The sequence below is a fragment of the Bombus flavifrons genome, chromosome 5, assembly GCF_040668555.2.
Source record: "Bombus flavifrons isolate JBK064 chromosome 5, iyBomFlav1_principal, whole genome shotgun sequence".
Classification (NCBI taxonomy): domain Eukaryota; kingdom Metazoa; phylum Arthropoda; class Insecta; order Hymenoptera; family Apidae; genus Bombus; species Bombus flavifrons.
This window is the reverse complement of record NC_138446.1, coordinates 5,463,940-5,487,764: the sequence shown is the minus strand read 5'-3', so window position 1 is coordinate 5,487,764 and position 23,825 is coordinate 5,463,940. Positions and strand designations below refer to the sequence as shown.

At 31.0% G+C, this 23,825-nt stretch overlaps 1 protein-coding gene and 1 long non-coding RNA gene across 2 annotated transcripts in view; one reads left to right on the top strand and one right to left on the bottom strand.

The window, feature by feature from the left end:
* LOC138180262 (uncharacterized) overlaps positions 1 to 15,619 on the bottom strand; it is a 28,414-nt gene extending 12,795 nt beyond the window's left edge. Inside the window, exon 1 of the long non-coding RNA XR_011173243.1 lies at positions 15,609 to 15,619. This is a non-coding gene — a long non-coding RNA (uncharacterized LOC138180262). The remainder of the gene's footprint in view (positions 1 to 15,608) is intronic.
* The window catches only part of dally (division abnormally delayed protein), a 253,426-nt gene that overhangs the window by 208,799 nt on the left and 20,802 nt on the right, over positions 1 to 23,825 (top strand). The gene's annotated exons all lie outside the window — the stretch shown is intronic.

The window sequence follows — 23,825 nt, the reverse complement described above, 5'->3', positions numbered from 1 at the left end:
GTAGTTACTAACGGAATTTATCTGAACAGAATATATAGATGAAATGATTTCTTTTTATACATGATCTGTCACATTTTATGTAAATTGAGATTCATGAAACTACGAGTACTTTTATTTTAATAAAAAAATCATTAAGTTTCAAAGTACTAATATTTAGTTCTAAGACTAAGGCAGATTTGAAACAACGAGAGAGAAAAGACCAACAATAGACAAAGTATCCGCCTCAAAAATTTTATACAGAGTTAAATAACGTAGTACAATCTAGTTAAATTTTTTATATTTTATAATAAATATAGCTGCAAGTAGCGAAAGTAGTATACATATATTAGCAAAATTCATGATAAAATTATAATTGATAATAAAGTTGAAATTATAATTACAGGTAAAGTTACGATTGACGGTAACTCACAATTATAAAGTTATAAATATTCTCCAATTTTATTACTTTAAAATACAAAATGACAACGGAACTGCAACTTTCATATTGATATTTTTGAATAACTGTTTCCCATCAATAAACACTGTAACGGATCAACTGGAGAAAACACCCTGTATCATAAAAATCCTCTTCCGAATCTATCGAATGTCTACTCAATATACTTCACGAATATTTATAATCTCCGTAATAGCAAGGGAGTTCTTCAATCTCTCAGATCGTACACAACCAAATATCTATGTTGATAAGATTTAATAAATGCTGATACAGCCCCGCTTCATCTCGAAAATCGTAAGAGAACAAAATTACATGATCCAACTTAAAATACTATAAGGTTGAATTTTCCCCGTTTTCGTATCGCGAAGTTTCAATCACGAGGTTTAACGACTTGATACGAATAATTCGTTTTAAATTCGCTCGATCATGTGCCTTATCGAATCTGTGCATGATGATATATGTAATACATTAATAACGTTCTTGAAATGGACCGATCATATAATAAGCGCATTGAATTCGAGCAACACCGAGAAATTCTCATCGAAATATGCATCAGCAGAAGAACCACCTGAATTTCCGGCTCTCTTAGCTAACGGCCATCCCCCTAATGAACTGTCAATTCCTTATCACGAAATTTATATTAGCCGTTAAAATTACATTAACCGTTTCAAGAAAAATCTGCTTTATCCGGCGAGTCGGGGAATACGTGGAAAAGTGTGAAAACGTGAATGAAAAATATGCCGAATCGTGTAACGTTTACTGGCTAACGATGCTAGTTATCGCGATTGTGTGTCAAGAATTATTAATGCTTTTGTAATGTTAACGTTGCGTTAAACGAGAAATTATTAAAATCAGCTTTATTTCCATACGCATTACGTGTTAAGTAGCATAAAATTTCAATTAGCGAATTGTATAGTCCAAATACCCTGCCCTTTTTTTTATATCTCTCCTATCTTTATATCAATTTAGAATTTATATCTGTTCATTCGTCCTATAATTCACATTTGTTGTCACCACGTAACTGCCTGCATATTGATTGATAAAATTGGAAATACGCGCGGAGTTTTTATTCCATGTATTTTGTGGTTGTGCAAAATGAAGTATTCATTCATTGCCTATTCTATATATGTACAGAGTATTCCACGAGTTAATCCATACGTTTAGAGAATAACAAAAGGAAGAATAGTTTCATCAGGCGCAATGGTCGCATGATGCAACTTGTATAACATCCCGTTTGTGTCCGCTTTGAAAGTGGAGGTCTTCTAAAGATTTGAAAGTCATTCGTTTCTTTTTTTTAAAGGGACTACATATTTTTTTTATGCACAATTGATGCACTTTTATACTCTTTATTAAGACATATTTAGTCTCGGAACATCTCGTTTTGAAAATACTAAATTAGTTGCATAATAAAAGCGATTTCGATAAAAACAACTCAATAAATAATATATACCTAATATGTTTTAAAATGCAAATTTTTAGTCAGAAAAAGAACGATTTTATACGATACATTCCTTTTACTATTGTATAAATTTGCCAATTTCAGTTTCGTAAAACTCTAGTAAAACTCTTGCCGTATCGGTATACTTCGATCAAGTTTATTCGAAATGGTCAGAAAAACAAGTTTCTTGCAAGAATGTTGCAATTGAAAGAAGTATATACATATTTAAAGTTTAAACCAGTGAATAAAAGAATGAAACTGATGTTTCCAATAATATAGCACACAAAAGGAAACAATTGTCCAATATTTGATGATTTCAATATGACTGAAACGAGGCCTCGTTAGAAAACGACACACTTATTACGTTATTATTATCAAAATAACATTTATTTATTTATTCCATGAATTTCTTTGTAAGAATTCGCAACACATTTTTCCGATTTAAAAAAAACTCATATTTAGAAACAGAAAGAAAAAACCAATATAGCTTTATATTTCTTAATAAATTCCTTCGATACCAGAAATACTGTAAGACGTAGAAGAAGAAGCACCACTTTAAGAATTATCTCGACGGAAAATTTTAACAGTGGATAGTTAATAAAAGTTATACATCGACAGTTTCCTACGTACATACCCAGTTTCCTCTCTTCTTTGTTCCGAGTAATTGTATTAGAGAGACGGAAGTTCGGACAAAAGTTTTAAACAAGAGGTTAAACAAGCTCGAGCCACTCGAGGCACAAATGTTTCATGTGTCGTATACCTTTACTACTTTTTGTTCCATTGAACGAATCTATAGAAATTGCATGAACCTTAGAAAGCGTAATTGCATCGGCTCGTCTGTTGCTAAACGTGCCTCAGCCTCTTGCTTCCGGCTACTTCTTCAATTACAATGGTTACGTCATATTATTAATGTTCGATTTGTTTAATGCCCCACGAAAGAGATTAAATCGCCCGTTAATCGTCTTAAACGAAGTTATCAACTAAATTTTCCATGCATACGTCTCAATATTCACCGTTGAATAGCTATGGAAATTTTTGCTCTTTCGAAGGAAATTTATTTCAATTTTCAGCGAGTAAAATTGATAACAAAAGGTGAATTAAAATCGTTTATGATGTACAGTAGCGTTTAATGTATTCATACGCATTAATCGTTATTTTACGCTAACAATACGAGAAATCAGGAATTACTTAAAAAATCCATGCGCTCGCGATAGATTTTTAAATGAACAAATAAATAAATAATATTAAATGTCATTACCGTAATATTGAATGACAAACATATCTAGTGAAACTAGTGCAATATGTGAATACAGTCAAAGTAACAATATGTAGCGCTAATGAGTGAAGATTCATACATATGTATATCTATAGAGCGTGGATTAAAACTGAAGCAGCTTTCAGCCAAAATGTTACCTGAAATATGATTTTTAAAATTAAATTAGCCAACCATTTCTGTAACAGATGGTTGAATCTTTAGATATCCGAAATGTAGAAACAGGAGCAAAAAATGTATTTTGTTTTCACTATTGGACGTAACAGTGCTTGATATTATTTTAATTTTGTCAGTACTTTCTAAAAACTGTTTAGTTCAAGAATTAATAATTAGCTTCTGGAATTTAAAATAAGCGATATTTTGAATATCTATGGAATAATTTTTCAATAAACTCGTTTCGTATTTACCGTTATTCTTTAATCAGTATTCTAAAAATGTAGTCCCGTTAGTTACATGTGTCCTATAACGTTCAACTTAATGTCATACCTATCCTAATTTAATAAATAAAAACACTTTCACAAATGTTTTCTATGAAAGTAATTTCATAGCCATTACACATATAGGTGACATATTGCTATCGTAACTTCGATAATATAAAATCTTTGCACGATATCCTATACAAGATACTATGTCTGATATAAACAAAACATAATAAATTACGAACAAATGAATCCATTTTCATCATCAATATATTCATCACGAGTGAAGTAAATTTATCTAAATGTACTTATGTAAATGTGTATCTTTTTATTCAATTATGGAATATGAAATTTACGTCGAAACATTGGCAGTCGTGGAAAAATCGCTCTCATCGCTGCGATTCACCTCGAAACTCTGGCCGAATTGAATTTCTTATTACATTATGAGAATCTCGTACATAGCACGTATCAGCTAACATATGTTCCTTTTATGCGAACGTGAATTCGATTCCTCTGTCTATTATAACGCATTACCAAGATTTAGCCTTTCATGCTGCATCCTAATCCCACCGTAATCCTTTTGCAATCGTTGCAAATGCAACGGCGATGCCTTTCATCTCAATGATTGAAGGCTGGCCACGCCGAAGAAAGAACTGGCTTTCTCCAACTGTCTCGGGTCAGGCAATACCGCTTCTGCGGCTTTTGGCAGAAAATTTAAATGCAAATTTAGTCAGGGCAAACGAAATTTCCGGGTCAAGCGAGCGGGAGGTAATTAATTCCAAAAATAACGGAAGCTAATTCCACGCTTCGGCCTAATTATTTTAATGGAGAGATAAAAATTGACATTGAAAATTCGACCTTCGGTTTGTTTGTAAGCTTTCGTTGTAATGCGAATGTTGATAAGTTGTGAATACGTGGCTTCTGTTGATTTTTGGATTAACTTAGATATATAGAATAACAAGAGGGAAGTTAGATATTAAAAATATATTATTGTGTATGTATTATTTACGTATTTGCATTATTTACATAGAGTAACTTTTGCTGTAATTTGTTATATGTAGAAATAAACGAAATGGAAATTAGAAATTAAACATTTATTTCCAATAATAATCATTGTAATATCTATAGAAGCGTAACAGTCGGACAAATAAAGTAAATTTTTGTATATTTTTCTCTAACTATAAAATATGAAGTCACGTGTATGGGCAAAATACACGAGTGCAATAAGTAAGAAAACTATTCGGTAGCCTAAATTATTTTCATCAACAAATCATTTTGTTATTAATTTATATACACCTTCCTCTCGTTATTGCTGTAATTCAATTACGTTATTTTAAATATTTTTACAAGAAAATGCACATATGTATGTATACAAAATATGCGTATACTTGTTGCAACTTTCGTATTAAAAGTACTGTTTTTAGAATGTATACTGTCTTTGTGATTTCTTTTTTACTTTTCTTGGTACGTAGGTACTACGAGCCTTTAGAATCTTAGATTCTTTCTTTGGATATCCTGTAAAAAATATATGTTTAATGCCTTTGTATCATATAGACTAATATCACAAAAGTATATCTGTTTTAATTTATTTATAAAATTTTACTATTTGAGTTCTATTGAGTCATAATCTTTAAGCCTATAACTTGAATTAAATACGTTTGTATACCGTATTGAATATATGGATTTCAGTTATCTATGAGGAATATCTCCAACACAGTGATATGAAATGAATTAAAAAAGAAAAAATTGATAGAAACATTTTTGCAAAATAATATTCTATTTTATTGTGGTAATATGTTCTAAATAAAATTCTTTTTCAGTAAAAGTCTATTATTTACATGGAAGCTCCTAATCGATAGAATCTATCAGTTATTAAAAGATAAGTGAAGATACTTTCAATGTTTAATCAATAAAAGGTTTAGAAGCTTATAGACTAACAAAAGATACATTGCACCTGCTCTGATACTTACGTTGTTAGATAAACTGTTCTATTAATCAATTCCTGTTTGTTATTGCAGTTATATCAAAATAACTTCCATTCATAGATCATAGAAAAAATTTAATTATCCGATTATCAAAATAAAAAAGACAATATACATTTTATACTTACTTATAAAATATAAATTCTTGTAAAAAGTTTAACAAAAGAGTAAGAGTAATCATAACCATTGTTACGAAGTATCGTTAGGAAAGAAAGATTATATCAGTGGTAACGTACAAAGACGAGAGCAAAATTGAAACGAAGTTAAATACCAACGACACTCTGCATTTCGATAAACCAATTATTCGCTTCGCATTCCCTTAAGGAGGGAACAAGTTTAATACGAGTTGTTCGTGCAAATAAGAAGATAAAACTACCATGGAATTAAGTACACGGCAAAGTATCTCAAACTTCACAATAAACAACATGTTTTAAAGAGAGTTTTATCAAACACTTCAAAGTAACTTGCAATTTGCATATTATATGTATCTATATCTAAAGGAAACCACTGCTTGAATTCAACCGAGAAATTTTAATATCATTTACGAATTCTATCAGCATCCGTTGTTATCTATCGTGTGGAATGACAGATGGAAGGCATACGTTCGAGTGCTAATTAAATAATCAATCTGAGTTTCATATATACATATCTATTTCATTAATGTTTTTGTTTTTGTATGCGTATATTCTTAACTTCTAATTGCAGACGCTCGTATTTTTTCAACTATCGCAGACATTTAGTATCTATATTGTTTATTTACTAAATCATTGTGCAATTAATCTGATATAACTATTTTATTTAATAACTACAAACTACATAAGCATCCAGATACTTTGATCGATTTGTAGTAACAATAAAAGAATTTTGCCAAAGTGTATAAATTAATAATGAATTAATAATTGGATGCAACGTTTACTATTATTTTATAATGATGTAAATTATCTATTAAAAATTGGGTCTTTTATTAACATAGGAAGTCTTTTATTATGTTAGAAGATTTTTTTTATTTCTAACTTATACGTATGTGTATACAATAATTTAGTAATTAAAGATTCTTTGTCTGTAGGTAGGAGTTTGTCAAGTAATAGAATACTTCTATAAGATTTTAGTTTTAATATATCGCTACTCGTATTTGTGGTGATTATAAAAAGTAAAATCATTGCAGTTTGATTTATCCGCAATTATATAATTCTATGATACATATATCTGAACAAACATATTTAAAGCGTATTAAATATGTTTTAAAAATATTTTTGTTATGTTAAAAATATTTTTGATGTAATGTACGTATCTTTGTTTGTTAAAGTTTCCATAATTAAACATTAATACTTAAATACGGGAAGATCTAAAATTTTCTATTAAATCGTAATAATGATATAAAATTTCAGAGACGAACAATCTGTAATTATATTAGAAAGTTAAATGGACGTAAAATTGAGCCGATAAAAGCATGGAAAATGTAGAGGATTCGATAACTATAATTTTGCGTAAATGATTTTAAGTAAGACAGTTTTAGTACTTCAGTTAGCACTCTGGTAATTAATAGAGCAAAGTACGAACCGATTTATTTACGTTGAAATGGTGTGTTGCGATATTTATTTCGATATTTGTCAGTATGCACAATAATAGAAAGTACGGTGTGTGAATTATGTCGATGCATGTATTTGCATCGTACGATCGTAATGTATAAACGATTTTATCGAATTTCCCGTAACATCGTGGATTAACTTCTCTCTGAAATTTCTGGTTATTTTCAGTTCTGTTTCGAAACTGATGGATATTCTTGAATTATTCAATAGAAAAAGAAATTATTAGTCCTGCCTGTATACTGTATATATTAAAAAAATTTTGCAGTTTCGGTAATCAATACTGTTATATCGAGCGATAATTTACAAAATATAAAAGAATTATACAATACGCATGTACGTAGAAAAAACGAAATTAAAAATCTGTCCAAACCTGTAGCAAGTCATCATGAAAATCGTTATTTATGAAGTTATCAAAATGGTACCAATCTCGTGCTTCAATTTGTATGCAAAACATGATTCGTCAAATATTTGTTTTTCAATTAAATCTTACAATTAAAATTTTGAGTACAAAAAAATATAGGAATATAAAGATTTATGTGTAATATCTGCACTAAAAATACAGGTTTCTTATAAATGGAGTATATAAATACCTTGTTTATTATTATTAATATGGAAGAGACATGTATTATAAAATTTTTAATACTACTACAGTAATATATTTAATACCTTTTAAATATAGAGAAAATAAATACATAGGTATTGAAGTGTAATTTCATAAATATTTCCATTATCAAGATATATTTAATTTCATAATAAAACACGGATATATTCTAAATTATTCAACTATCTCAGAAAAGAAATTTATAATGCGGTAATATTTGACAAACTATCTTAAATTTTCTAGAAATATACGATCTTAAAGATGTATTCTTTGAATTTTATCTGATACATATATAAAATCTTTATTTCAAGCTTCTTTCGGTAAGGCTTCAGATAAATTCATTTGTGTGTTAAATATTATAGATATGTATCTATACACTTATAAAATGTAAATGTTAATTTCGAAGATAAATAAATTTACTGTACAATAAGTTGGACTTCATAGTTACGCTAAGTAAGAATACTTATACAAGGTATATAAATTTGTATACTTTTAAGCCTTAATGTAATTCTTAATGTTTTATTCTAGCTATTTAATCTGAACCATTTCGCGTAATTTTAATGCATATTAATGTATCTTCCTGATAAACATCGTTCGATATTATTTATTAAAATAATTTCGTGAAAATTAAATAAACTCTATACGTTCGTGTGATAAAAACGTCTATCACTTATATGCGTTGCTTAGAGATGTAATTCATTTGAAAACACAGTCTCCAATAATTATTCGATTGAGACAAACATGTCAAAGATCGTTAAAGTATATTAAATTTGAAACATACCTGATTAAATTACACCATTAAGGAAACGAATTCTTCAGTAGCTTTGCGTATCTGAAAGGGATGGAATCGATCGCAACATTTATGAGATTATCAATTAACAGAGAGACACACAATGTCATATCGACATATAAAGGTAATTTCATTGGCTTTAATTCACGAATATTCCGGCACAGAGGTGCTCGGATCTGTGATCCACAACCAATGAAGGGCTTTTGAATTATACACGAAGACGGAGATCCAGGGTTTTCAAAGTGGCTCAAATAACGTGTCTGAGCCTCGCCACTGACGCCAGTGAAATATTAATCCGACGTAAAGCATGTGCTATTCTAACTTCCTCGACAAATCGATCGTCGTGTATGCATTTGTACAAAGTTGCATAGTACGTCCAGTTTTCAATACATCGAATGCAAGTCGCAGATATGTGAATTTAAGTTAGATTTTTAATCTATTATCCAAAGGGGTGAATTAACTTGACGATAAAATTGATCTTAATTTTAATTGATCTTAATTGATTTTAATTTTTCAGATACAATAATTCCTATATTTATGGATCCCTTATATTTTAATGCGAGGTGTTCCATTTGTACTCGGAGTAAATTATATTTAGAAGAATTACAATCGCCTTATTTGTGTGAAATTAATTTGTCTTTGTAAACTTTTAATTTTATAATTATAAAAATTTCTAATTAAAAGGTAATAGATTCTAATTAAAATATAAATTAATAGATTAAAAGATGAGAGATTTAAATATGAATATGTTACACTTTTACCATTAGAAAACACGAGTTTATTACAGGGATATTAAATTTCAATTTATTTACTATGACTATAATTTAAAATATTCTTCTGTATCGTATTATATTACGTTGCTATAACATGAATAAAAAATATTAATTTAATGAAAAGTATAGCAAAAGTAACATTTTTTTCTTGTTCAACAATTATCGATTATTAAAATTTTAAATATATCGTTGCTAAGATCAGTTTCGCATTTTTGTAATCTATGGAAATTGTAAATAATAGAGTTCTCAAACAAATCAACTTTAAAGTATAATATTGTCACAATTATGAGCATAGAAAGACCTTTGTAATCCTTAATTGATAGTTTATTAACTATTAATAAATGAAACAAATTTGACGATTAAATAAATATATATTTAAAATTAAATTAATCCAAAAGATAGAAAAGAAGATAATAATATCAGTAATTTTAACTAACAACCATTTATGTATATTAATAAAGATTATTTAATGTCGGAGAAAAAAATATACACATTCAGTTTTTTAAGGTGAAAGTTTTATTTAACGTAATTTAACCTACTTATATTTTTATGAATATTAAATTATCGTATACCGTCTCTTATAACTTTTACGTGAAAGCCATCCATTTTTCTTTTTCCACGTCAATTAGATTCATATCACTTTGAACATGTCTTACAACTCGACTCTCGAGAGACCACGTAAAAAACATTAATCTCGTAATCGTCGACATGATTTTAATGGCTGATAAATTCGACATATTTTAACCGCGGAATTATATGCCAAATGCAGACAAAAAATATAAATCTTTATGATATTAATTTATACTTATATGAAGTGTCTTATGAAATAAGAAAAATTATAATTATACATATGTATATTGCAAAATACAGAAATATTAAACAAAAGTTATTTATAAAATATGTTACATTGTTGTTACGAAATATTTATGTGTTTCGAAATGTTATTCTGCACATTACATAAATTACACCATAGGTACAGCATAAAATAAATAGTTTTAATATCAAAGTTAATAAAATTAAATATATAAAAATAAGTACCGAAATTCTTTTGACAATTCCACATTTTAGGTATCTTTTGTTAAATAACTTGCGTCAAATTCTGTAGTCAAATTATATAAAATGAAAGAAATATAAACGTATTTAAAAAAATATATATTTAAAAATATATATATTGTTATAAAGAGATATGGAAAGAGAAATAACGATGAAACTATTGACTACTATTTATTTTCTTTTAAATACTGTATTACAAATATCATTTTACATTAATGTTCATTCTTTCCTTTCCTTTCGATTAAAATTTTAATTACTTCGCTTTATGAACGACGCGTATCTGACTTATTATGCAGCTAATTAAAATTTATTTCAACTTGTGAACATTTGAAGTGCAGTCTTACTTTTAATTCTCTTAAAAGTAACATAAAGCTACTCTATTACAGAATTAATATTATAATCTATAAGCTGCAAAAAAACATAATCAAATGATACGGTATTTATGCTGTTACAAAGACGCAGTTACAGAGTTCATTCAACAGCGTCACATTGTAATGAATAATTAAAATCACATTTTAGATATAAAACTAAATTTTTACGTTATTTATTACATAACTTCGAACTTTAGTATGTTTGATTGATTCTAGAGTTTTCAAAGGTTGAGAATAAAATATACTGACTTTCCTTTTATTACAAAGTATAGTTCGGACTAAAACTAGGTTTCTTTCCTTAGGCGGAGTAGATCGTTGATTGTAGAGTGTAAACTCTTCTATAGTTTAAGCTGCGTAAGGTTCTGAGACAAATGACTTCATTAAGGACAGCTACAGGATCGACTGAAACCAGGAAAAATTTTTTAAAATCTGGTGTATAGGTGGAGTTGCTGATTTATTTATTATAAGTTCGAACTGAAACTGAAGATAGACGAGCATATAACAGCGTATAAACTGCGTGACCGGCGAAAAATGACAAGTAACGCGGAAACACAATTATCTTACGGATATTGGTTTACTTGACGAAAATTGAAACAAAATACAAAAATGAAATGTGCCTTAGAGCGTAGCGCATAGTACGCGTTCTAATATATTGTTGGTAAAACAAAGTTATGCTTAGGTTCTGATTTTCTCTTATTCGTAAAAATGTAAATTTCCCTAGATATCCGCGGTTTAGCGACGTCACATCCCTTATCAACCAAAACCAAATAAAGAGGAACAAAAGCGTTTGACACGTACCAAAACCACAATTCATACATTCACAAGCTGTCTAGCGAACATTCGTCACTTCAAATGCTGCGTATGAATTTCCTGCCATGAATTCGCCTACCGAGATCTTATTACGCGACAAAGCAGAGACGCGTTGATCCAGCTAAATATTATTTCTACTATTGGTTGATCTGTATGATCGTTCGAGCTCGGTGAAATTTACACGTGTGCGCCGATTGACAAGAACTCGGGAGGATGAATCTCTTGACGCGACGTGAAAAATAAGTTGACCGTTGAAACTAAGAAAGAAGACTCTGTACGCAAAAGTCCCTGTCCCATAGGAAACCGTACGAAGGAAAACCTAACACATACCGAAAGAGCAAGGTGGAGACTGGACTCTTGATAGCTTTCGATCGCAGCGAACCAGTTTTTGTCGAACCGCTTCTCTTCTCGTACGTCCTCGATTCTGGACGGTCGAAATTGCATCAACGGGGAATTATGATCGTTAACAAGCAGAAGAATGCGAGAAATCGTTGCGGAGGCCGAAGCTCCGACACCTCGGTGATCGAACGGCAGGGAATCGAATTGAGGACCGCCAGAGAAATTGAGAAAGGGCCGAGAAAAAACGGCTCGAGCACGGTGGTGCAATGGATGGAAGGTTCGTGGATTCGTTCGTGAACTACGATCGTTGAACTGGAATTGACACGAGAACGGAAAAGGAAAATAATAGGAAAGTACGGAGACAAAGAGTAGAACGAATGCTTACCGAACCCGAAACCTTCACAGACAGCGGGCATGATAGTCTGAGGGACGTGCGCGGATCTCGTTTTACGCGGCCACGGGATTCCCGAGGATCCTTCAAATATACGGAGATTGACTTAATTAGCGAGTAGAATCATCGAGGACGACGTGTGGCTGAATAACGGGAAAAACGAACGGCATTTGCCCAGTGGTTGCCTTTTATCCAACGAGATTCAACCAAGTCTTTTAAGATCCCGAGCGAACCGATATCGGGTAATAATTCTGTCCATTAATGTAATTTTTCATCTGTTTTACGCGGTATGAATGGACATACCTAAAGTAAAAGTTGGAAATAAAATACTGTTTTAACGCAGCTTTGGTTACCAATAGCTTAAAGTTAAAAAAATAATTTTTTAAATGGCTACATCGTTGAAAAACTGGTAATTCTTTTCTTCAGATCTTCTATTTTAAACTGATTTCCTAGCAAATTTATTTTCTTAGTTTTATTACTCGTCTAGCAAATCGGCGGCATATGTATTCATAAAGTCCAACATTTTCTACGTACATATAATCTTATACTGTTCATTACTCGAACGACGTTAGCGAGCAATATTTGAACGACGTAAAGCGTAAAATGAAACGCGTACCGACGACTGCGCGTAATTAAATTTCGAAATTAAATTAGATCTCCTTACATTTGATTAGCATGCTTTCAGACGAGACGGATGACGGGTAAAAAAGGAGTACGGAAATGTATACCAGTGAAAGCATTTGTATAGAGTATAGACTGTACACGCTGTGTATAGACTAAGGTGAAAGAACAAGAGGAGACGAAAGGTAAAACATGATTAATAAGAAAGTAAATTAAAAAGCGGAATCGTAGACAAAGACTAGTGGCAGAGAGAAAATAACAACGGAGAAGTATATGGGAAAATTACTTCCAAAGCAAAAAAAGAAAGCGTGAAGTGAAATACGAGCTGGAAGAAACGAACGAAATGTAGGTATAAGACAGAACAGTAAAGAAATACAGGACAGGAAAGGTTTGTGAGTATGTGCACGTGAATGGCTGGCATTGAGAAGCGTCAAGAAGCGCAGCTGCAACGCAATACTTGCAGAAAATTTTTCGTCGTTGATACGTATCCTACTGAATCTTTATAATTTTTCAGCACGTTTCCGTTTTTCCTTGTTCGTTTTTTCTTCTTGTCAAATACATCCACGACGTTAACGTTCAAAATTATTATCAAGCTGTTCCTTCACACGCAAATTATATTACACCTGGTTGTATTTGTCTTAGAAAAATGACCTGGATTAAAATGAACTGTCGACGAGGTTGTGAAGATTTAAGTTCCCTTCACTAACAGAAATTTTCGTCTCTCATATATTTTATTCCAGTTTCACAGGGACGAATTTCTCAAAGTTGAGAAGAATTCCGTCATTTTGTTTAATCGAAGCTTCCAATAATAAGACAGAAAAAAAGATATAAAAGATGGTATAAAAAAGTATAAGTAAAGTCAATTAGTTTTTAAGCTTCTGTGCTAATTGCTTGTAAGATAAAAACTAAGCTGTTCATAAATAGATATTTTCAACACATTTACCAAAAAATGAAATAATTTTGAAAAATTACTGCAAAATTGTAAAAATCTTTAAGAGCTATTATGTCTTTTCTGGAACCTTAGATTGTAAAGAACTCATATGTTTAGTGTTAGAATAATCATCAATCGTATAAAATTCATTACGTACTTCGATCATTATTTTAACCATTTTTGTATCCAAATATTATTACCCATTCCTATTAAACGATTCATAATAATTATGAAATGATATCGAAAAATACCTAATGAACCCATATATTATATATACATGTATAACTAGAAATATTGAAGAAAAAGATATATTGAAATAAAATGCAAATTTGTTAAGACATTTCAGTTTCCATATTACGAATCGAAAAAATATTACGAAGTTGAATGCAAAATATTAAAATATATTCCCATCATATTTTACGATATCAAACTATAAATGTATGTTAAATTGATCGACGAAGGTTCTCGATTAATTATGACTAACATATCTAACTAACATATACACATATCTGATATTCTTTGCAAAATACTTCACATATATAAAAACATATTTTATATATGTATATTATATCTTATATATTACATACTATATATAATACAATATTACATATATTGCATATTATAACTTGCCGCGTAATTATTATCAGGTTTTGCATAAGTTCGTTCAAGTATTTTAATATTTATAATATACACTCACAAAACAATAATATATCTACATTCAGAGAGTATGTATTTAATATTTAATTTAAGTACAGTGAGGAATTAAAAGTATCCATGCATTCATTACTGACAAAGATAATGTTTGTGCAATGCCGTGTCGCATACCGTTTTTAGGTAAAGTTATTCGATATTATTTGAACATCAATACAAAGTACATAACGGATAAACAAATGACGTGTATATATATAATCGTATCCTGCCAACGAGCGAACCATGAACACTAATGAGGCGCGCGAGGTTAATAAAATTTCTTGTTCGATTTGCGCGAAAAGTGTAATCGATCATCCGCCGATTCGATATTAATTTGCACGCGTGTAGCGTGCTAGGGAACGAATCCGACCGCAAGAGCGATCGATCAAAATGTCGCCAGGAGCTTTCTTCGCTCACGAAACGGAACACGAGAAGATCGAGCGAAAAAGGAAAAGAAACATACCGAGAAGGAGAAAGATAAAAAATAGAAGAAAGAGACAGAGAAGGGGAAGGTGGAACGAACCTAAGAAAAATCGAGCGAAAGAACGAAAGGGACAACAAACCGAGTGTTGAATAAGGACTTATGATTACCATAGGCATACCGAAAGATACGAATCAGCGAGACACGCAAAACAGAGAAAGGAGTAAGGAAGGAGGAGAATATAAGCGAATTGTTATCAAGATGTTAGCAAAGCGAAGGAATTTGAAAATATAGATTGCAGGTTTTTCCGTACAAAGTTTTATTGGAAAACGATACAAAAATCGTTAGCTTAATGTTTTACTTCTTTGAACTTCTTTGTCTCGTGTTCCCAAACGAAACAGACACTTAGTATATACAACAAGAATAAAAAGACGGACTTTTCAAAAGATCAAGCTATTGATCATCGATCGCCTAACGCTTGCACATTCAGTGTGAGAGGAATATTCTGCAGGGTCGTCCGTGTCAGTCACCTCCACATCACACAGATCCAATGTACTTCTTTCAGAGACATAACGCGTTGAGGACGTAATGGAAGGAAGCGTACGAGGCCTGGAAACTCTACTGCAAACCACTTTTCACGAATTCTGCGACACGTTCTGAGTTCTGAGACACGCGTCATTCACATTCGCCAATAGATTTCAAAAGCACAGTTTTCTCCGAATCAAACGCTCGTGCAATTTTTACTCTTCAATTCTCATCGCCGAACTTAAACCTTCGAACAAGCGACTGCCACGTAATCCGCAAGTAACGCGATTGCACGCAATGCGATTGCACGTAATGCGCAAATGATTTCATAAATCGATTTATCGTACTGAACCGTTCCATCTTTTGGATTCTATATTTATACTAATTATATTTAAACGCGGTGGATTCCGAACGACTGGATGCCGTATTGGGAATGACGGAGCAAAGATAAATAATGTTTATCTTCTCATTTGGATAGGGACCTGGCAGGAAGTTTCTCGTACTCTTATCTGAAAATTCCGCGAGAATCTTACGGAAAATTTAGGGGAAGGTTGGTTCGTTTGATAGATCGAACACGCAAGATAGGTTTGTCCAAGGATCGTTGAGACACGATAGGATCAAAAAAGGAAAAGAAGAAAAAGAACGAAAAAAGTGGAAAGTCGTGATTAGTCGACGATAAACGGAGAAAGGATGCACACAGACGGAACCCTGGTAGTATTTGCGGCGTGGTGGGTTGGTTAATGAATGGCACGCGATGCCTTCTGTGGGAGCGTGCGCTTCAAAAGTGATGATCTGAGAATAGCTAACGCAAATAGAACGGTCGCTCCTCCTTCTCTACCCTATCTCTTTCGCGGATAATTCTTTCCTCGCGCTTCTCGACGAGCGAACGAACAAGGGAATATCAAACGGTGCGCTGCCAGGGACGAGATACGGCGAATACCGTACGTACAGTTTCTGCTTTCCCAGACGTTTGAACCCGAATACCCGCGAATTGTGACTTGTTGCTTGGCAACCTGCAACTTTAGAACGTTTCACGGTTAATTAACTGCTCGCTGTTATTTACTGCTCTAGCGGAGTCGTTAAACAACGCCGGCTGATAAAGCGTTCAAGTGAGAGAGAGAGAGAGAGAGAGAGAGAGAGAAAGAGAAAGAGAAAGAGAGAGGACTGAGGGAATGGGAGAAAAGAAACTGGCTTTATGCAGTTGAAAAGTTCAGTGGGATTCTTTGAGAAAATACGGTTCCGATGTTGTTGCGAGTTTTTGAAGTTTGTTGTCGGATGATGGCATGCTCTTATGCGATTAAGCGATAATCTATTGTATATATTAGGTAAAAGCGAAACGAACGAAGAATACTTGAAGATAATGGGAGATCGTGGTGTCCATTAGCTGACGAAATTTTATTTTCATTTGCATTTACTGTAAATTGTTTAGTACCATAACAGGTACAAGATTATAACAGTAAATTATACTTAATTGTTCATGAGTCGATTTAAGATTAATTGCTAATACACTTTTTTTACTAATTTTGCTAATATACTTGTAGTTTTTATGGATTATTATCATATGTTGTAGGTGCCTCGTTCAACATATTCATTATACAGTCGCTTTACGATGACCATTAGTTATTATTAGTTAATTATGTTTATAATGATTATTAGTTAATTATGTTTATAATGATTATTAGTTAATTATCTTTAAATTTCAATATCATAAATTATTCATATAGTTATCCATGAATCGGTATTTGCAGAAAAAAGTCAATATTACTAGCATTAAATCATTTAAGATGAACTTTTCTTTTAATAATGAACACAGTAATGTATTCATAAAGACTGATACATTCAGATTTGAAGAAAATAAATTAAACGCGATTTATATGTCATATAAACTCAGACAAATAAATATTTCATTAGAAGATCACAATAAAAATATGAACGACGATGGATTTGCGACACATAAAATAAATAAACGAATGTGAACATCTTGTATTGATATACAGGGTGGTTGGTAACTGGTGGTACAAGCGGAAAAAGAAGTCGAAAATGTAGAATAAAAATTTTTCATTTGAGACTTTGTTTTTGAGAAAATCGATTTTGAATTTTTGCTCAGTACGCGTGCGGTACATTATAACGGATCTCACTATAGATCGCTGTCTCGATGGAAAAATTTTTCAAAAAAAAAAAATTAAAAAAAAATTTTTATTCCATATTTCCGACTTCTTTTTTCACGTAGAATCACCCCCTTTCCGCTTGTGCCACCAGTTACCAACCACCCTGTATATGCGATGTATAATATGAAGTTAAGCTTAAAATCGTTAAAATTATTCGACTAGTGAAATATTAATTCGATAATTCTATTTTTTGTTAACGTGTAACGCAAACATCACTTACCTACTTTTGCCTTGCATTATACAAAGAGTAACCATACTATCATGCTTCTCTCGTCCCATATTTTTATTACAATTTTTTAACGATGCTTTTAAAAGCTTCTGCTTATACCACATTCTTATATATTTTTAACTCTGGAACACGATAGCAAAATTTATGCGAACTTTTATGAAACATCTTGTACAATATCAAAGTACAAGATATTCCTTTATATCGTTTTCAATCTTCCCTTTATACCAAGTTAGCTTAAGGTAACATGGAAGGAGTTATAGCACGTCATGGTCACAAGTTCCGGGGTTTTCATACGATCCTATCGAACGAGCGACAAAATTATCCAAAACTGATCGATAAGCTGTTTCTTTCTAAACCTTTTGACCCTATAAACGCCTACATATATACGTTAAAATCCATTCTTTTGGCCTATAATCACATTCCTATATGTAAGCATCAATAAAAATTCCATCGGTGTAACCTATAAACGTTTATGTGCGTGCAACAGAGTCTGTAATCGTTTCCTTTGAGCAAAAATATGCGTTGAAGCAAACACCTTGTGCAATTGAAGGCCATACGTGAAAAATATGATTAACTCACGTTTCATGTCTTTTATAGAACAACAATTTTTAAATCCAATAAAAGTATGAAATATACATTCTATCACCCTGTTCAACATTTGAAGAATGTTAATATTGGGGAGTTATGTAGAATATTAAATTAACAAACATAATAATTAAATAAAGCAGGCACATAAAGTTTATATGTATATTTGAATTTATTTTGGATTATTTTTTTTCAACCACTGTAAAATGTTTTTTTTAACAAATGACATAATAGTCCGAAAATCAACAAAGTAAACTTATCGTAGTTTTCTCGTATAGTTTTCAGTTAGAAAATTCAATACCTTCTGCAATTAACGGATTTATATGGTAATTTGTGCCTACATCGGTCACAGTACGGTACATATTTCGTACGAATGTGTTATATATGAAAACGGAGTACTTTTTAACTGATGCGTTTTATTTTAACCCATATAATTTATTCACATAATTTTGACAATGTAAATGAATAATTAGAAGCAGCACATGCTCCGTTTCCTATGAAGTCAGCAATCTATTAGGTCGTCCGAAAAGTTTATTTCGTTTTATAAGGAAATAATGGATGCACAACATTTTCCGTTCTATATTATTTTATCGAATTACGTATGATCGATTTTATTTTATCAAGATAAAGATTACAATGTTCGACAGATTAGGTTTCATGTTTGTATAAAGATGCATTGTTGTAAAAGACGTGACTGTAAAAGAAAGACACTTTCCGGACAACATATAAACCTGAAGCAACTTCCTAAAACCATAGCGATAATATACTTTACTATATATTATATAGGTATCTCTCTATATCTATATATTACATATCGTTATATAATATAATATAATATTATTATATCATAATATTATAATATATATTATATTATATTATATTATATATTAAATAATATATTACATAGATAATTTCTCTCTACATATGTTTAATATTTAAATAGCATTGCTTGTATTAACTTCCAAAGTTTTTCTATCAGTTTAGAAGATTATTTTTTATCTAATATCTAATTCAGAAATTAAAGTTTGACAATTACAAACACTAATTTTATTACTGTCTGTTAAAAATCTTCCAGAAATCAATTTAATCACGCCACAATATTCTATTACGCGCAGTTATAATAGTTGCAGAGTGAAATTATTTTATTAAATTTTTTTATCCAGAACGGTAGCATACATATTTATTACACCAGAGCAAAATAGTCTTTCCCACGGTGAATTACCTACTACATTATTTTATTACCACATGACATTATTATTGTATAGTTTATACAATTATCGTATTACGGTATCCTATACTTTGCTCACGACTTTTTTAAAAAACCAAAAATATATTCAGATGTGAAACATGTTTTAGCGCTTTAGATATTCTATCGATACTGATGTGTGACGTAAACAGTGATCCATGTTGAAGGGCTTAAACAACATTTTCATGGAAACAAACTAGTGAATCGATCGCACATGTCTCATCGTCAACTTCCGTAATGAGCTTGTTGCAATTATAGCAACATTTTCTTAACCGGCCAAACAGCTGGCCTAGCTTTCGCGTAATTATTATCGTGCTATTATTCGCGGCTGTGCTGCATTATTAACCCCTATTTGCATGCATAAGTGCAGGAACATGATGGCCAGCGAACGATCGCCCAAAGCACCGCTTGTCCGAACTTCGCGAGTCCTGGCTACCCTATTGCAAAAAGTCCCGCGATTTTCCCCTCCTCGTATCCCCTGCCAGCTATTATTGCATCGAAGATAGCACATCTCGTTCCGTCCTCGCATAAAGCGACGGTATTCAATGATACTTTCAGCTCATAAGCTGAGCGCGTGCTTCCCATGAAACTGCGAAGTTTCGTGAAACGAGCTAAATCCATTTCGCAAAGCTGGCAAGGATTTATTCCGTGCTCGATTTTTATAATCTATTCGGTGATACTTTTAGTAGGGTAACTCTGATAGTGAAAAAGATGATTCTGTTTTTAAATATGTTAAATTTAAATATTTTAGTATTTGGTAATATTAAATATTATGCTTGTAATATTATATTATAATATTACATATCATGCTTACTCGTTTTTATAGCAAACTGTATATTTTCTATACCATGTAATTGTTATATGTAATGGATAATGAATTATTAAATAATTTTAATTATTACCATTCTCTCCCTTATTCTTACTGGTCCACCTTAACAACAGTTGTATTGTATTATTAAATTAATTTATTTATTATATTGGATTCGAATTAACTGTTGTAAGTTAAAATTATATTATAGCTACATGTTAGAAGAGTTCATTTTATGAAAATGATACAGACATTTATATTAATTCTTATGACTCAATTGCAGGTATTTATATTGTAAAATTATATTTTTCGGAATATAATCTAAAAAGTACAGGCTCGGTAGAAAATTGTTTCTCCTACTAAGTATTATAGAGAGTACTATACTTTTGATATTTTACATATATTTTCGTATTATGTACATTCTATGAAATTTTGCACCTTCAAATTTCCTATAAATGCATAAAAATCCGCTGTCTACTTATGAATATATAACATATCATTATTATTACCAAAAATTGAAATGATTTCTGTTAACATTTTTTCGAAATATGATGTAGAATTTACAGCTACATTTAATTAAAGTAACAAAATAAATTATTATTTTACAGAAATTCATTTTTTAACATACTACAGATGTATTATATATATATACATATGTACATCTTGTATTGTGCATGTACATTGTATATACGTATATATAACGTCCCTCACTATATGTATATAGCTGTAATTTTGTTAATGATATTTGGTTAAGACTTTAGAGTTTAGAATTTTCCTTTCAAAATAAATACTTAAATACAAAATGCCTGTTGGTAACTGCTTATTCGACTCATACTGGTTTACAAAGACCGAAGAGACTAACACTCTGCGATCATGGAAACAGTAAAGAACATTTGTAGAATATGTGGAGAAGAACAAAGGTTCAAACTTGTCAGATGGTTCCATAAATTCTTATCAAGAGATTTTTATTTAGATAATGTGTCACATTCTGGTCGATCAAAAGCGATATGTTGGAATAATTTACAGTCGACGATTACCATAAATCGTCGCATTACTACTAGACAACTCGCGATGAAGTTTAATGTTCCTCAAACACATATTGTGGAAGCGTTCTGTCATCTTTAAATATATAGTTGCAAAACTAAGTGACTGGATTCTGACTTTGTTCTATGTCAAAAACTCGAATACCAAAATATATCTTATTACGAAATCAAATAGTTTCATTTTTTATATAATTATATATGTACATATAGCGAAAAAAAGAGATATTTTATAATGGTACTCAAAGATGACAATGATGCAAACAGCTAAATCCATCCTATTGGATATAAAATAATATTTTATATAATTAAGCATTATATACAGCAAATATATATTTTTAGATTTCATCTTATCACCATTTCATGATTCCCAAATGAAACAGTCACCGAGAATTTTTCACATAAATTTGTTACGCAAATTTGTAAATGAAATCTCATACAACCGATACGAGTTCAATATCACGAAATTATTGCACGAAACGCGTATAGATCTCCTTAATTTCATTATATCTCCATGTTTGCAAAGTTATTAATTAAGTATGCATTGAACGCGCAACGAAATTACATTATTAAAATCCTACTTACACCGCGAATGGATTAATTCAGTGCCGCCAGCGTATGCTCGATTTCCGTAGCGTAAATGTCGAAAACATTGAATGCCTTGATTTCGCATCATTTGACTGATCACGACCAACGGTTTTTGTGGCAGAATGATATGTACTAATAGAATTACAGTTTAGCCGTGACACTTGCTCCAAGCGTCATTTTGGAAGGGAACGTTCGATTGACGTGATGTTAGTTTAGCTCGACGCATTGATGATTTAATAATTCAATTCAAAATGGCAATATTGACATTTGTCATTATTCGTGTGTAATTAAACGCTTTGTCTACAGGTATATTTATAACACTGTTATTTATGCACATATACCAATCTTTTGGTTTAATATTGGTTAACTTTTATGGGATTATGCGTTATTATTTGTTATTTGTTTTACTTTATAGTGTCTTCCATTCATACGCTGTAGTATTACTTTTTATTTCTGTTATGGTTATTTGGCGAGTAAAAATGCATAATGGGGAAAATAAATTTGTTCCTACTTATTATGAGATGATTTTATATCTATGAAAAAATTTTTCTTATTAAAAAGTCATTCTGGTGCAATAAGTTTTGAAAGACAGATGACTTGTTTCTTTTAGTCAAATGATTATAATTTAGTCAAATAATATTAATTGTTTGTTGTCCTATTACTTTGTGATAGCTGTTTGCCGAACTTACTAACATTCACATCAAAAATATGCATTATAACATTTTTGTGTCGTTAAACCTCGATCACTATCGCTGGATTTTGAGTTTGGTTATATTTAGTCCTAAAGTATCTAATTTTAATTTTTCTTTTATATTTGTTTTTTATATTCTCGATAAATATTATGGATGGTCTTTATGATGTAAAATATACAATAGAAATTGGACTGAAGTATTTTGAAATTAAGTAACTTATCTCTTAAAGGCATGTGGATCAACTGGACGATATCAATTAACGATTAAGCATACATGTTAAACTACTTTTTATCGTCGACTATTTTGAATATCAACTTCTTTTTATATGTGACGTTGATAGGAGATTATTAGAAACTGAAACTCCATCTGAAAGTTTTTGAATTTCTTTAGGACGCACGATCATATCGTAAGTTCCGTCTTTAAGATTATCCGAACAGTTTCCTTAACGAGCCACGGTTTATGTCAGCAATTCCCAGGGGGTTCGATCCGCTCTATAAACTAATTTTCTTAATTTGGCTTTTTAACTTGAAGCAATCTCGGGAGAACTTCATCTTAATCCGTGACCGTTGCGAATTAATTTTCTATTGCCAGCAAGCTATAAACGGTATTTCGTTACAGCTATTTGAGAGCCATAATATAATTATGTATTTCCGCATTGATATTCACAGAGCATTGATATATAAATAGATCGGATCGTTGTGTCAGTAATTTTAATAAAAAGATGTTGATCTTTGTAACCGATTTCCTAGAAGATAAACAAATCGACCTTTTCGATCAAGTGCTAATTAATTTGAATATGTTAATTTATTTTTTTAACTAATACAAAGAATATAGATTAATAGGAAAAATACGTGAATTAGTACTCCATTAATATGTTAATCCGAAGCATTTAATGGAACGAGTAACGCAATAGTAAATCACAAAATTATACAAACTGCAAAATGTTGCAAATGAATCAGTGATATATCACAGGAAGGCTACTATAAAAAAAAAGCTTCATTCAACCTAAATTTCGGCAT